The sequence below is a fragment of the Giraffa tippelskirchi genome, chromosome 9 (assembly GCF_054371585.1).
Source record: "Giraffa tippelskirchi isolate mGirTip1 chromosome 9, T2T-mGirTip1v1.2.pri, whole genome shotgun sequence".
NCBI lineage: Eukaryota > Metazoa > Chordata > Mammalia > Artiodactyla > Giraffidae > Giraffa > Giraffa tippelskirchi.
Genome location: NC_137283.1, coordinates 74,114,250 through 74,129,620, shown reverse-complemented (window position 1 = coordinate 74,129,620; position 15,371 = coordinate 74,114,250). Strand labels below are relative to the sequence as shown.

At 40.2% G+C, this 15,371-nt stretch overlaps 1 protein-coding gene and 1 long non-coding RNA gene across 4 annotated transcripts in view; one reads left to right on the top strand and one right to left on the bottom strand.

Moving 5' to 3' along the window:
- COL19A1 (collagen type XIX alpha 1 chain) overlaps window positions 1–15,371 on the top strand; it is a 441,848-nt gene that overhangs the window by 325,764 nt on the left and 100,713 nt on the right. The window lies entirely within an intron of this gene.
- LOC145521183 (uncharacterized) lies at window positions 1,408–14,012 on the bottom strand. The gene is made up of 2 exons (XR_014065206.1): window positions 13,863–14,012; window positions 1,408–2,536 (listed from the first exon to the last, which is right to left on the bottom strand). It is a non-coding gene; the product is annotated as an uncharacterized LOC145521183 (long non-coding RNA).

The window sequence follows — 15,371 nt, the reverse complement described above, 5'->3', positions numbered from 1 at the left end:
GGAAAGGAATGTTTATTACCTTCTAATGTATATTAGGAAGAATGTTTGAGGTATATTTTATGATTCTTTAGTAAACATTTTCTGAATAGATCTATCTATGCTAGCTTTTCAAAACCATAAGCCTTGGCTTCCATGAAAAAAAGTAAGAGAAGCATATCCAAAATTAATCAATTAGGATATGGTGTGTTTCTGTAATGACATCTATTGGTACAAAATAGGGTTTGTATAAATGCTTCAAAGTAATGAGGATGAGTTGGCTCTGATGTCACAGTGTCAGCTAAAAAACTTGAAGACTACAATATATTACTACCACCCTTAGTATAAAATTTGCCAAGTTGCTACTTAGCTACTTGAATATTTGCTGTTCCTTGCACAACTTTTAATGCTCATATCTGTACACAAGTCTCTCAACACTACTTCTATATATATTTTATCTTGCCAACAAGTCAGTTTTCCCTTAAATGAAGATAAATAGTGCATTTATATTTTAGAGTTTAAAGTTGAGAACATAAAATTTTTAACTTCAAGGTTTTATTTCCCCCCAAAATAGGGCTGACCAGGGCAGGTGAGTGGAGAGTCTTTCTGACAGCAAACCAGTACTTTGAATTTAGCTGTTGCCTCACCTAAAAGAGGGCTTTCCTCGTGGCCCAACAGTAAAAATGCCTGCAACACAGGAGACATGGTTCTATCCCTGGTTCCGGAAGATCCCCTGGAGAAGGAAATAGCAGCCCACTCCAGCATTCTTGCCTGGAGAATCCATGGATAAAGGACCCTAGAGAGCTACAATGTGGTCGCAAAACAGTTGGACATGACTTAGCAACTAAACAACAGCAACACCTAAAAGAACTCTGGCTGTTGTTACTACCATTACAAGACTGAGGCGCAAGGTATTTAGTCCACCTGTGCCCAGATGACTTCAGAATCAGAGCATGACTGTGTAAACAGGAAGAGACCTTCAATTCTTCCCCAGATGAAACATGGTTACCATTTAACATCGGAAGGCTTTAGACCCACCTGGAAATTAATGGAAGGGAACTTTCCAAATGCTTGACTGTTTCCTTCTGAGAACAGTTAAGGGTCTTCCAGTGAGATCAGGCTGTTCTACTGAGGTCAGCCTACAGGATGCATGGAGGAGGTGTAGCCCACCTTCCTAACACCTACACCTACGCTGACTACCTTTCTGGGTTATACCCACCGCCTCCTCACCCTCAGCTCCACAATGTAAAGGGGCAAACACGCCACAGTGAGTGATTTGTGGTTTTCACTTGTCCACACTCACCCCACGCCACCCCTGCCTATTGGGGATGCTGAAGTTGTTTCAATTTGCAATTCATTGCATGCCTGATAGTCCGGCTGTCCAAATAAGCCCAGAGAGAAAGGGGGCCCTGAGTGAAACTTCCCTGGAGATTAAGTAATGAACCATGTATTGAGACACATAAAGTGACATTCCAAGGTTAAAATAATCTTCCTGGTTAAATTGGTATTGATCGATGTAACATCTGCATTTGAGTCCTGGGCCTCGGTGCCTCAGCATGTAGCTCCAACAGTCCTGCAGCCAGGATTCTGCTGAAGCAGCTACCCCGGGGGATGGGTGGCAGACCACTGAGACACCTCCCCCTCTGTTCTCACCGGAAAGAGTTCCTGGCTCATACCCTTTTACCAAGAATCCTCCGAGGCAAAGGAATTGCCATCGGCCCCCATAAGGAAGAAACTCAGGCATAAGAAGCCCTCTCCTCTCACAGCACAAATCAAAAATGGAATTAGAGAAGAAAAAAGGAAGCGAGGAACAGAGAGCCCACGGAGGGAGATGGGGACAATTCTAAAAGTGTGTTTCTATGCATTTTTGCATGCTCTCTTGAGGATGCAATGAGTAAAATGTAGACTTCCGTCTCCATCAGAAAAATAATTTGCAGAACAGCTGCGTCCATCCTGCAAGACTGTTTGCAAAGAAGCAACAATGCTGAGCATATTCTTCCCCTCAAGGAAAATCTGCTCACAATCCAGCAAACTGCTCTGCATTGTTCTCAGCTCTGGGGATTGTAATAAAAATTTGATAGGCTCTGTCAACTGCTAAAGCCGTCAGAACTAGAGCTCCTTACAACAATCTAGATTGGAAAGGAAAAAAAAACGTGTTCTCTCTGGAGGCCACATACCAGCAGATTTTACATTTGATATTGTTTTTTAAAGGTCCACATGGAAAATGTATAGTTGGTTATCTTAACATCATCACTCTCAGTGCAGTTTGCAGAGAATCAGTCTCGTCTGTTGGAGATGGATGCTCTGCCTCCTGGCAACCAATTCCAGCCTTCACTTCTCCAAATCGTTGATCCAAAAAAACCAATTTGCCAGCAAAATAATCTATTTTTCCTTTTGAGTATCAAATCACAACTTCATTTTCACATGCACAGACTGGCAAGGACAGAAAACACTTCTCCAAAATCAAATATTCAAGATCTTTCTGAGCAGTGAGTTAAACCCAAAAATGGCACAGAACGCGAAGGCTTCCTAGGAGGCACTGCAGGAAACCCTTCTGGACCTAGAAGATTTAGAGATATAATTTCAGTCCTAATTTTTTGCCTTCCCCCTCCCAGTGCCATAGGATCCACTAGCTTCGGAAAACATGGATTTGGGCACAGACGTGTGGATTTTTAGATTTTTAGCATTATCATAGAGAATGCTGAAACTCGCCTGGGTCCGCTCCTCCCCTCCATTGACAACCACACTCAGACCTGGTGAAATGTGTTCCTGTGAGGCCCTGAGTGGCTGGATGTAGAGCCAGCCATGGGCTTTCTTTCCAAAGGAGCACAGCCCTCTTAGGACACATGTTAATTTGCTAGAACTGTTGTAACAAAGCACCACAGTCTGAGTGGCTTCACCATCAGAAACGTGTAACCTCAGAGCTCCAGAGGTATTGGCAGGGCCCCACCATCGCTGAAGCTGCTGCTTTCAGCCCTGGTGGCTCACTGGGCTTGTGAACCCGTAACTCTCATTCTGACACTGGCTCCCCCATATGCCTGTCTCTGTGTCCAGAGTTTAGTTTTATAAGGATACTGTCACACTGAGTTAGAGGTCCACCCTGCTCCTGTATGACCTTGCCTGAAGTAATTACTTCTGCAAAAAAATAAAAATTACTTCTAAATGAGGTCACATGCTGAAGTACTAAGGCTTAGGACTCTAACATATGAACTGAGGGGATGGATAGGGGTGGACACAATTCAGTGCATAATAGATAACCAGGTTTTTTTGAACCTTGTGTCCCCTCATGCTTAGAATTAAATTCCTAGGGACTAATCTGTGGATTTTTTAATTACCCCATATCCTGTGGGGGGGTTCGAGTCCTTGGTCTCTTTTATTAGATTGAGTCATAGGAAATTGCTGATATATGACTCTTGGAAGCCTATAGGGATGGCTGTCTCCTATTGTGCAGCCTGCAGATTTCTGGAAACTTCCATCTTTCCAGAGAATACCCTCCAGAGGGCAGTTGAAATACCTTGAATCTTCCACCTGCCTGACTATAGATTACATTAGCCACTTCCCACAAGGAAACAAAGGACATGTCCTCACATCCAAGAATGCTTTTACAAAATTAAAAAAAATATATTGACATATAGGTGATTAATGGGCTTCCCTGATAGCTCAGTTGGTAAAGAATCCGCCTGCAATGCAGGAGACCGCAGTTCGATTCCTGGGTTGGGAAGATCCGCTGGAGAAGGAATAGACTTCCCACTCCAGTATTCTTGGGCTTCCCTGGTGGCTCAGCTGGTAAAGAATCTGCCTGCAATGCGGGAGACCTGGGTGTGATCCCTTGGTTGGGAAGATCCCCTAGAGAAGGGAATGGCTACCCACTCTGGTATTCTGGCCTGGAGAATTCCATGGACTTTATAGTCAATGAGGTCACAAAGAGTCAGACATGACTGAGCAATTTTCACTTTCATAGGTGATTAATAATATTATACTGATTTTAGGTATAGTATATAGCATCAATGGCAACCCACTCGAGTATTCTTGCCTGGAAAATCCCACGGACGGAGGAGCCTAGTAGGCTGCAGTCTATGGGGTCGGTAGGAGTCCGACACGACTGAGCGACTTCACTTTCACTTTTCACTTTCATGCATTGGAGAAGGAAATGGCAACCCACTCCAGTATTCTTGCCTGGAGAATTCCAGGGACGAGGGAGCCCGGTGGGCTGCCGTCTATGGGGTCGCACAGAGTCGGACACGACTGAAGCGACTTAGCAGCAGCAGCAGCAGCAGCATATAGCATCAGTTCAGTTCAGTTGCTCAGTCGTGTCCGACTCTTTGCGACCCCATGAATTGCAGCACGCCAGGCCTCTCTGTCCATCACCAACTCCCGGAGTCTACCCAAACCCATGTCCATCGAGTCAGTGATGCCATCCAACCATCTCATCCTCTGTCATCCCCTTCTCCTCCTGCCCCCAATCCTACCCAGCATTAGGGTCTTTTACAATGAGTCAACTCTTCGCATGAGGTGGCCAAAGTATTGGAGTTTCAGCTTCAACATCAGTCCTTCCGATGAACACCCAGGATTGATTTCCTTTAGGATGGATTGATTGGATCTCCTTGCAGTCCAAGGGACTCTCAAAAGTCTTCAACACCACAGTTCAAAAGCATCAATTCTGTGGCACTCAGCTTTCTTCACCATCCAACTCTCACATCCATACATGACTATTGGAAAAACCATAGCCTTGACTAGACGGACTTTTGTTGGCAAAGTAATGTCTCTGCTTTTAAATATGCTATCTAGGTTGGTCATAACCTTCCTTCCGAGGAGTAAGCGTCTTTTAATTTCATGGCTGCAATCACAATTAGCAGTGATTTTGGAGCCCAAAAAAATAAAGTCTGACACTGTTTCCACTATGTCCCCATCTATTTGCCATGAAGTGATGGGGCCAGATGCCATGACCTTAGTCTTCTGAACGTGGAGCTTTAAGCAAACCTTTTCACTCTCCTCTTTCACTTTCATCAAGAGGCTCTTTAGTTCTTCTTCACTTTCTGCCATAACGGTGGTGTCATCTGCATATCTGAGGTTTTTGATATTTCTCCTGGCAATCTTGATTCCAGCTTGTGCTTCCTCCAGCCCAGTGTTTCTCATGATGTACTCTGCATAGAAGTTAAATAAGCAGGATGACAATATACAGCCTTGACGTACTCCTTTTCCTATTTGGAACCAGTCTGTTGTTCCATGTCCAGTTCTAACTATTGCTTCCTGACCTGCATACAGGTTTCTCAAGAGACAGGTCAGATGGTCTGGTATTCCCATCTCTTTCAGAATTTTCCACAGTTTATTGTGATCCACACAGTCAAAGGCTTTGGCATAGTCAATAAAGCAGAAATAGATGTTTTTCTGGAACTCTCTTGCTTTTTCGATAATCCAGCAGATATTGGCAATTTGATCTCTGGTTCCTCTGCCTTTTCTAAATCCAGCTTGAACATCTGGAAATTCACGGTTCACGTATTGCTGAAGCCTGGCTTGGAGAATTTTAAGCATTACTTTACTAGCGTGTGAGATGAGTGCAATTGTGCGGTAGTTTGAGCATTCTTTGGCATTGCCTTTCTTTGGGATTGTAATGAAAACTGACCTTTTCCAGTCCTGTGGCCACTGCTGAGTTTTCCAAATTTGCTGGCATATCGAGTGCAGCACTTTCACAGCATCATCTTTCAGGATTTGAAATAGCTCAACTGGAATTCCACCATCTCCACTAGCTTTGTTTGTAGTGATGCTTTCTAAGGCCCACTTGACTTCACATTTCAGGATGTCTGGCTCTAGGTGAGTGATCACACCATCGTGATTATCTGGGTCGTGAAGATCTTTTTTGTACAGTTCTTCTATGTATTCTTGCCACCTCTTTTTCATATCTTCTGCTTCTGTTAGGTGCATACCATTGCTCTCCTTTATTGAGCCTATCTTTGCATGAAATATTCCTTTGGTATCTCTAATTTTCTTGAAGAGATCTTTCATCTTTCCCAATCTGTTGTTTTCCTCTATTTCTTTGCACTGATCACTGAGGAAGGCTTTCTTGTCTCTCCTTGCTATTCTTTGGAACTCTGCATTCAGATGGGAATATCTTTCCTTTTCTCCTTTGCTTTTTGCTTCTCTTCTCTTCCCAGCTACCTGTAAGGCCTCCTCAGAACGCCATTTTGCCTTTTTGCATTTCTTTTCCATGGGGATTGTCTTGATCCCTGTCTCCTGTACAATGTCACGAACCTCTGTCCATAGTTCATCAGGCACTCTGTCTATCAGATCTAGTCCCTTAAATCTATTTGTCACTTCTACTGTATACTCATAAGGAATTTGATCTAGGTCATACCTGAATGGACTAGTGGTTTTCCCTACTTTCTTCAATTTAAGTCTGAATTTGGCAATAAGCAGTTCATGATCTGAGCCACAGTCTGCTTCCGGTCTTGTTTTTGCTGACTGTATAGAGCTTCTCCATCTTTGGCTGCAAAGAATATAATCAATCTGATTTCAGTGTTGACCATCTGGTGTTGACCATCTGGTGATGTCCACGTGTAGAGTCTTCTCTTATGTTGTTGGAAGAGGGTGTTTGCTATGACCAGTGTGTTCTCTTGGCAAGACTCGATTAGCCTTTGCCCTGCTTCATTCTGTACTCCAAGGCCAAATTTGCCTGTTACGCCAGGTGTTTCTTGACTTCCTACTTTTGCACTCCAGTCCCCTATAATGAAAAGGACATCTCTTTTGGATGTTAGTTCTAGAAGGTCTTGTAGGTCTTCATAGAACCATTCAAGTTCAGCTTCTTCGGTGTTACTGGTTGGGGCATAGACTTGGATTACTGTGATATTGAATGGTTTGCCTTGGAAACGAACAGAGATCATTCTATCATTTTTGAGATTGCATCCAAGTACTGCCTTTCAGACTCTTTTGTTGACCATGATGGCTACTCCATTTCTTCTAAGGGATTCTTGCCCACAGTAGTAGATATAATGGTCATCTGAGTTAAATTCACCCATTCCAGTCCATCTTAGATCACTGATTCCTAGAATGTCGAGGTTCACTCTTGCCATCTCCTGTTTGACCACTTCCAATTTGCCTCATGGACCTAACATTCCAGGTTCCTATGCAATATTGCTCTTTACAGCATCGGACTTTGCGTCTATCACCAGTCACATCCACAGCTGGGTATTGTTTTTGCTTTGGCTCCATCCCATCATTCTTTCTGGAGTTATTTCTCCACTGATCTCCAGTAGCATATTGGGCACTTACTGACCTGGGGAGTTCATCTTTCAGTATATAGCATAGGATTCTATATTTTTATAGATTATATTCATTTAAACTTATTATAAAGTATTAGCTATCTTCCCTGCACTGTACAATATATCTTTGTTGCTTATTTATTTTACACATAATAGCTTGTACTTCTTAATTCCATACCCCTATCTTGCCCCCTCTTCTTCCCTCTTCCCGGTGGTAACCACTAGTTTGTTCCCTGTATCTGCGAGTCTGTTTCTCTTTTTTATATATACATTTACTTGTCTCATTTTTTAGATTCCACATATAAGTGATAATGTACAGTATTTGTTCTTCTCTGTCCAGCTTATTTCACTAAGCCTAATACCTTCTATGTTCATCCGTTTTGCTGCAAATGTCAGAATTTCATAATTTTTTATGATGAAGGAGTATTCCATTATATATACTTCACACCTTCTTTATCCATTCATCTGTTGATGGACACTTATGTTGCCTCCACATCCTGGCTATTGTAAATAGTGCTGGTATGAACATTGGGGTGCATGTACCTTTTCAAACTCAGTGTGTTTTATTTGGATATATACCCAGAAGTAGAATTTCTGGATCAATGATAGTTCCATTTTTAGCTTTTTGAAGAAACTCCATACTGTTTTCCAGTGACTGCACCAATTTACATTCCACTGGCAGCATACAAGTGTTTTATTTTCTCTACATCTTTGCCAGTATTAGTTATTTGTAGAGTTTTGGAATTAGCCAGCCTGATGAGTATAAGTTGATATCTTATTATGATTTTGATTTCCGTTTCTCTGATGATTACAATCTTGAGAATCTTTTCATGTGACTGTTTGTTCTCTGAAGGTCTTCTTTGGAAAAATGTCTATTCATTTCTTCTGCCCATTTTTAATCAGGTGGGTTTTTTTTTATGTTGAGTTATATGAGCAGTTTATGTATGTTGGATATTAACACCTTATCATTCATATTATTTGCAAATATCTTCTCCCATTCAGTAGGTTGCTTTTTGTTTTGTTGATGGTTTCCTTTGCTGTGCAAAAAACTTTTAGTTTAATTAGGTCCAATTTGTTTATTTTTGCTTTTGTTTCCTTTGCTTTCAGAGACAGATCCCAAAAATTATTCTTATGATTTATGTTAAAGAGTATTCTGCCCATGTTTTCCTCTAGAAGTTTTAAAGTTTTCAGTCTTATATTTATTTTTTAATCCACTTTGAATTTATTTTTGTAAATGGTGTTGGAGAATGTTCTCAGTTCTGTTCAGTCACTCAGTCATGTCCAACTCTTTGCAACCCCATGGACTTCAGCACGCCAGGCTTCCCTGTCCATCACCAAATCCCAGAGCTGGCTCAAACTCATGTCCATTGAGTTGGTGATGCCATCCAACCATCCCATCCTCTGCCGTCCCCTTCTCCTCCTTCCTTCAGTCTTCCCCAGCATCAGGATCTTTTCCAATGAGTCAGTTCTTCACATCAGGTGATCAGTGGAGCTTCAGCTTTAGCATCAGTCCTTCCAATGAATATTCAGGACTGATTTCCTTGAGGATAGACTGGTTGGATCTCCTTGCAGTCCAAGGGACTCTCAAGAGTCTTCTCCAATACCACAGTTCAAAAGCATCAATTCTTCGGTGCTCAGCTTTCTTCATAGTCCCAACTCTTACATCCATACATGACTACTGGATAAACCATAGCTTTGACTAGACGGACCTTTTTTGGCAAAGTAATGTGTCTACTTTTTTTTTTTAATAAATTTATTTATTTTAGTTGGGGGCTAATTACTTTACAATATTGTAATAGTTTTTGCCATACATTGACATGAATCAGCCATGGGTTTACATGTGTTCCCCTTCCTGGACCCCCCACCCACCTCCCTCCCCATCCCATCCCTCTGGGTCTTCCCATTGCCCCGGCCTTGAGCCCTTGTCTCATGCATCGAACATGGAATGGTGTTCTGTTTCACATATGATAATATACATGTTTCAATGCTATTCTCCCAGAACGTCCCACCCTCACCTTCTCCCTCAGAGTCCATAAAATTGTTCTATGCATCTGTGTCTCTTATTCTGTCTCGTTGGCAAAGTAATGTGTCTACTTTTTAATATGCTATCTAGGTTGGTCATAGTTTTTCTTCGAAGGAGCAAGTGTCTTAATTTCATGGCTGCAGTCACCATCTGCAGTGATTTTGGAGCCTCCCAAAATAAAGTCTGACACTGTTTCCATTGTTTCCCCATCTATTTGCTATGACGAGATGGGACCAGATGCCATGGTCTTAGTTTTCTGAACGTTGAGTTTTAAGCCAACTTTTTCACTCTCCTCTTTCACTTTCATCAAGAAGTTATTTAGTTCCTCTTGCCTTCTGCTATAAGGATGGTGTCATCTGCATATCTAAGATTATTGATATTTCTCCTGGCAATCTTGGTTCCAGCTTGTGCTTCCTCCAGCCCAGCATTTCTCATGATGTACTCTGCATATAAGTTAAATAAGCAGGGTGACAATATACAGCCTTGACTTTCTCCTTTCTGAATTTGGAACCAGTCCATTGTTCCATGTCCAGTTCTTTTACACGTGGCTGTTCAGTTTTCCCAGCACTTCTTACTGAAGAGACTGTCTTTTCTCCATTGTATATTTTGCCTCCTTTGTCATAGATTAATTGACCATAGGTGTGTGTGTTCATTTCTGGGCTTCTATTCTGTTCTGTTGAGCTGTGTGTCTGTTTTTGTGCCAGTACCATATTGTTTTGACTTTTTAATATAATCTGAAGCCAGAGAGTGTAATGACTCCAGCTTGATTCTTCTTTCTCAGAATGACTTTGGCTATTCAGTCTTTTACAGCTCCATATAAATTTTAGGATTATCTGTTCTAGTTCTGTGAAAAAAATATAATGAATATTTTGATAGAGATTACATTAAATATGTAGATTGTTTTGGGTAGTATAACATTTTAACAATATTAATTCTTCTGATCCATGGATATGGATCTTTACATTTCTTTGTATCATCTTCAATTTCTTTAATTATTGTTTTAGAGTTTTCAGAGCATATATCTTTCATTTTCTCTGTTAAGTTTCCTCCTAGGTATTTTATTCTTTTTGATTTGATTTTAAACAGAGTTGCTTTTTTGCTTTCTCTTTCAGACAGTTCATTATAGAAAAGCAACACATTTCTGTATGCTAGTCTCATATCCTGCAACTTTACTGAATTCACTTATTAGTTCTAATAGTTTTTTTTGTGGAGACTTTGGGGTTTTCTATATAGAGTATCAAGTCATCTGCAAAAAGTGACAGTTTTACTGCTTTCCTTCCTATCTGGATGCCTTTTATTTCTTTTCCATGTCTGATTACTGTGGCTAGGAGTTCTAGTACTACATTCAGTAGAGGTGGCAAGAGTGAGCATGTATGTTTTCTTCCTGATTTTAGAGGAGAGGTTCTCAGCTTTTTACTGTTGAGTAAGATGTTAGCTAAAGTTTGTCATAAATGTCATTTATTATGTTGAGATATGTTTCCTCTACACCAGCTTTGATGAGAATTTTTAATCATGAATGGATGTCCTACTATTTTTATCTTTCCTTCGTTAACGTGTTGTTTCATATTGATTGATTTGTGTTTATTGAACCACCTCTGCATCCCTGGAATAAATCCCACTTGATCATGATTTATGATCCCTTTTATATATTGTCAAAGTCAGTTTGCTAATATTTTGTTGAGGGTGTTTGCACCTATATCCATCAGAGATATTTTCTTTTTTCTATAGTTTCTTTGGTTTCGGCATCAAAGTAATGGTAGCCTCATAAGAATGAATTTGGTAGTGTTCCTTTCTTTTCAATTTTTTGGGATAGTTGGAGAAAGATAGATTTTAGCTCTTCTTTATATATTTGGTAGAATTCCCCTGTGAAGTTGTCTGGTCTTGGACTTTTGTTTGCTTGGAGTTAGTTTTTTGGGTTTTTTGCAAATTCAATTTCACTGCTAGTGATTGAGCTGTTCAGATAGTCTATTTTTTCTTTATTCAGTCTTGGAAGATTGTATGTTTCTAGAAATTTGCCCATTTCTTCTAGGTTGTTCAATTTGTTTGTAGTTATTATCTTATGATTTTTTGTATCTCTATGGCATCAGTTCTTATTACTCCTCTTCCATTTGTTATTTTATTTGGATCCTGTCTGTTTCTTGATGAGCCTCATTAAAGGCTTATCAACTTTGTTTATCTTTTCAAACAACCAGCTCTTGGTTCCACTAATCTTTTCTATTTTTTTTTGCTTTTATTTTATGTATTTCCTCTCGATATTTATTATTTCCTTATGCTGTTCTTCTTTTTTATCATTCCTTTAAGTGATAAGTTAAATTTTTTTACTTGAGGTTTTTTGCTTGTTTCTTGAGATAGGTCTGTCTCACTATGAACTTCCCTCTTAAGACTGCTTTTACTAAATCCTACAGACTTTGAAAAGTTGTGTTTTTATTTTCATTTGTCTCCAGTAATTTTCTGATTTCCTCTGTGATTTCTACATTGATCTATTGTTTTTTTAGTAGCATATTGTTTAGCCTCCACGTCTTTGTGTTTTTCCCCTTTTTCTTCCTATAATTGATGTTCAGTTTCATATTGTTGTGGTTGGAAAAAATACTTGATATATTTTCTGTCCTGTTAAATTTGTTCAGACTTGTTTCACAGCCTAACATGTGATTTATCCCAAAGAACATTCCATGGGCACTTGAAAAGAATGTTTCTTTTGCTGTCTTTGGATGAAATGTCCTGTTAAATCCAACAGGACTTATCTATTAAGTCCAACTAGTCTAGCGTGTCATTTAAGACTACTGTTCCCTTATTGATTTCTTTTCTGAATGATCTATCCATTGATGTAAGTGGAATATTAAAGTCCACTACCACTAATGTATTGTCAGTTTCTTCCTTTATACCTGTTAATATTTACTTTATACATACAGGTGTTTCTGTATTGGGTGCATATATATTAACAAGTATAATATCCTCTTCTTGCATTGATCCTTTTATCATTATATAATGCTTTGTCTTTTGTTATAGACTTTGTTTTAAAGTCTATTTTGTCTGATATCAGTATTGTTGCCTTTGCTTTCTTATTATTTCTATCGTTTCCCATCCCTTCACTTTCAGTTTGCTTGTCCTTACCTCTGAAGTGAGTATCTTGTAAGCCTCATACAGATGGGTCTTGCTGGATTTATATAGTCAATCACTCTGTTTCTTCTGACTGGAGCATTTAATCTGTTGACATTTAAAGTCAATTAATAGGAACATACTTGCTGCCATTTTGTTGCTTGTTTTCTGGTTGTTTTTGTAATTCTTCTGTTATTTTCTTATTGTTGTAGTTTCTTCCCTTGCGGTTTGATCATTTTCTTTAGTGGTGTGCTTGTATTACTTTCTCTCTAGCTTTTAGTGTTTTTATTTTAGGTTTTTGATTTGTGGTTACATATATGTTGACCTGTAATTATTTCTTTTTGTTTTAAACTGGTAGTCATTTAAGTGCAACCATAGTCTAAGATATTTATGCTTCTTATTTTCCCCCACATTTTGTGTTTTTAATGTCATATTTTACACCTTCCAGTTTATCCCTTCACTGCTTATTGTAGTATATTTTATATTTTTTTTTCTTCTAAACTTTGTACTGGCTTAAATAGTTGATTCACAGTCATTGCTATATTTTTCCTTCTTCTAGTGGGATTTTTTTCTTTCCATAGATTCTTCCTTCTGACTATACCTTTTCTTTTCCATTTAGGGATGACTCTTTAACATTGCTTTTAGGGTAAGTTTAGTATTGAACTTTTTGAGATTTTTCTTGTCTGAGAAGTTATCTCTCCTTCAATACTAAATGATAACTTTTCTGGGTAGATTAGTCTAGGTTGTAGGTTTCTCCTTTTCAGCACTTTCCCTTCTGGTCTACAAAGTTTCTATAAAATCAGTTGATAGCCTTATGGGGGTTCCCTTATATATGATTCTTTGTTTCTCACTTGCTACCTTTAGAATTCACTTTCAAGTTTGCCATTTTAATTATATGTCTTGGGGTGGGTCTGTCTGGGTTCATCCTATTTGGGACCCTCTATCCTCTATGTTTCCTGTACTTGCATATTTCCTTCTACAGGTTTTGGAAGTTTTCAGACACAATTTCGTCAAATGCACTTTTTTACTTCTTTCTGTCTCTCTTCTCCTTCTGAGTTCCCAATAATACAAAGATTGATACGCTTGATGTTGTCTCAGAGCCCCCTTAAATGGTTCTCATTTTTTAAATTTGTCTTTCTTTTTCCTGCTCTGATTGGGTGACTTTCATTATTAAATCTCCCAGATCCCTCGTGTGTTCTTCTGTGTCAGCTAGTCTGCTGTTCATGCCTTCGTGTGTGTGTGTTTTGCTTATTTATTGTGTTCCTCAGTTCTTCCTGGTTCTTTGTTATGTTTTCTAGTTCCTTATTAAATTCTGAGTGTGTTCATCTATTCTTTTCTCTAATTCACTTATCACTCTTATTCCTAATGCTTTGAACTCTTTAACTGATGAATTATTTATTTCTGTTTTATTGCTTGTTTTCTTAGGAGCTTACTTTTGTCTCATTTGAATCAAATCTGTGTTCTCATTTTGCTAACTTTCTCATTTCTATGACATTAGGTGAAACAGTTACCCGCATGGTCTTGAAGAAGTGTCCTTTAGTGGGAGCATCCCTATATAGTCCGTATATGCCCAGTGGGAGAGCTGCAGCTGACCTGAGCCTGAGTCACATCTTCCCCCAAGATGTGCTGATTACTACCACCTCGGTAGAACATTGAGTGTGAGATGGCATTAGAGCTGGATCCAGGTGTGATTCAAGGCTTCTCCTCTGCTTTGTGACATCACCACCCCACTGGGGGTGGGGGCAGGTTCGCAGTTGCTGGAGCAGAAGACGCGAGGATCAGGCCTGAGATGCTTCCATTCCCTCTACGTGTGTGCTCTGGCCTCTCCCATGATCAGCACCCTTGCCTTAGAGGGAAGCAGTGCTGGAGCAAGAGGACCTGGAGTGCGTGCTTGGTTTGGGTCAGCATTCAGGCTGTGGTGGTCCCGAGACCCTTGGAGTTCTGGACAGCTCCCAGTCTGCTGCCTCCAGGAGTGACAGCAATGGCTGCTGCCCTCCATTCAGATGCTGTGCCAGGTCTTCCTCCCCCTACCGCTGTATACCTCCCTTGGCCATGGCAGTACTAACCCGAGTGTGGCGCTGTGCCACAGAGCAAGCGAGCTGGACCAGGCACTCAGCTTGGGCTGGGGCACACACTGAGGTAGCCGCAGGAAACCATGCAGAGTTCGGGATAGTTTTTATCTGCTTCCTTCCTTCCTGGGGATAAGCCAATGTGTGTGTTGTCTTCACAAGCAGACTCTTGTTTCTTACGCCCTCACTCTTAGTGCCACTGGTTTTCAAGCCAGCTAAGGAGCCGTTGATCGCTGAGGAAGGCTTTCTTATCTCTCCTTGCTATTCTTTGGAACTCTGCATTCAGATGGGAATATCTTTCCTTTTCTCCTTTGCTTTTCACTTCTCTTCTCTTCCCAGCTATCTGTAAGGCATCCTCAGACAGCCATGTTGCTTTTTTTGCATTTCTTTTCCATGGGGATTGTCTTGATCCCTGTCTCCTGTACAATGTCATGAACCTCTGTCCATAGTTCATCAGGCACTCTGTCTATCAGATCTAGTCCCTTAAATCTATTTGTCACTTCTACTGTATACTCAAAAGGGATTTGATCTAGGTAATACCTGAATGGACTAGTGGTTTTCCCTACTTTCTTCAATTTATGTATGAATTTGGCAATAAGCTGTTCATGATCTGAGCCACAGTCTGCTCCCGGTCTTGTTTTTGCTGACTGTATAGAGCTTCTCCATCTTTGGCTGCAAAGAATATAATCAATCTGATTTCGGTGTTGACCATCTGATGATGTATGCCAAAGCCTTTGACTGTGTGGATCACAATAAACTGTGGAAAATTCTGAAAGAGATGAGAATACCAGACCATCTGATCTGTCTCTTGAGAAACCTGTATGCAGGCCAGGAAGCAACAGTTAGAACTGGACATGGAACAACAGACTGGTTCCAAATAGGAAAAGGAGTATGTCAAGGCTGTGTATTGTCACCCTGTTTATTTAACTTATGTGCAGGGTACATCATGAG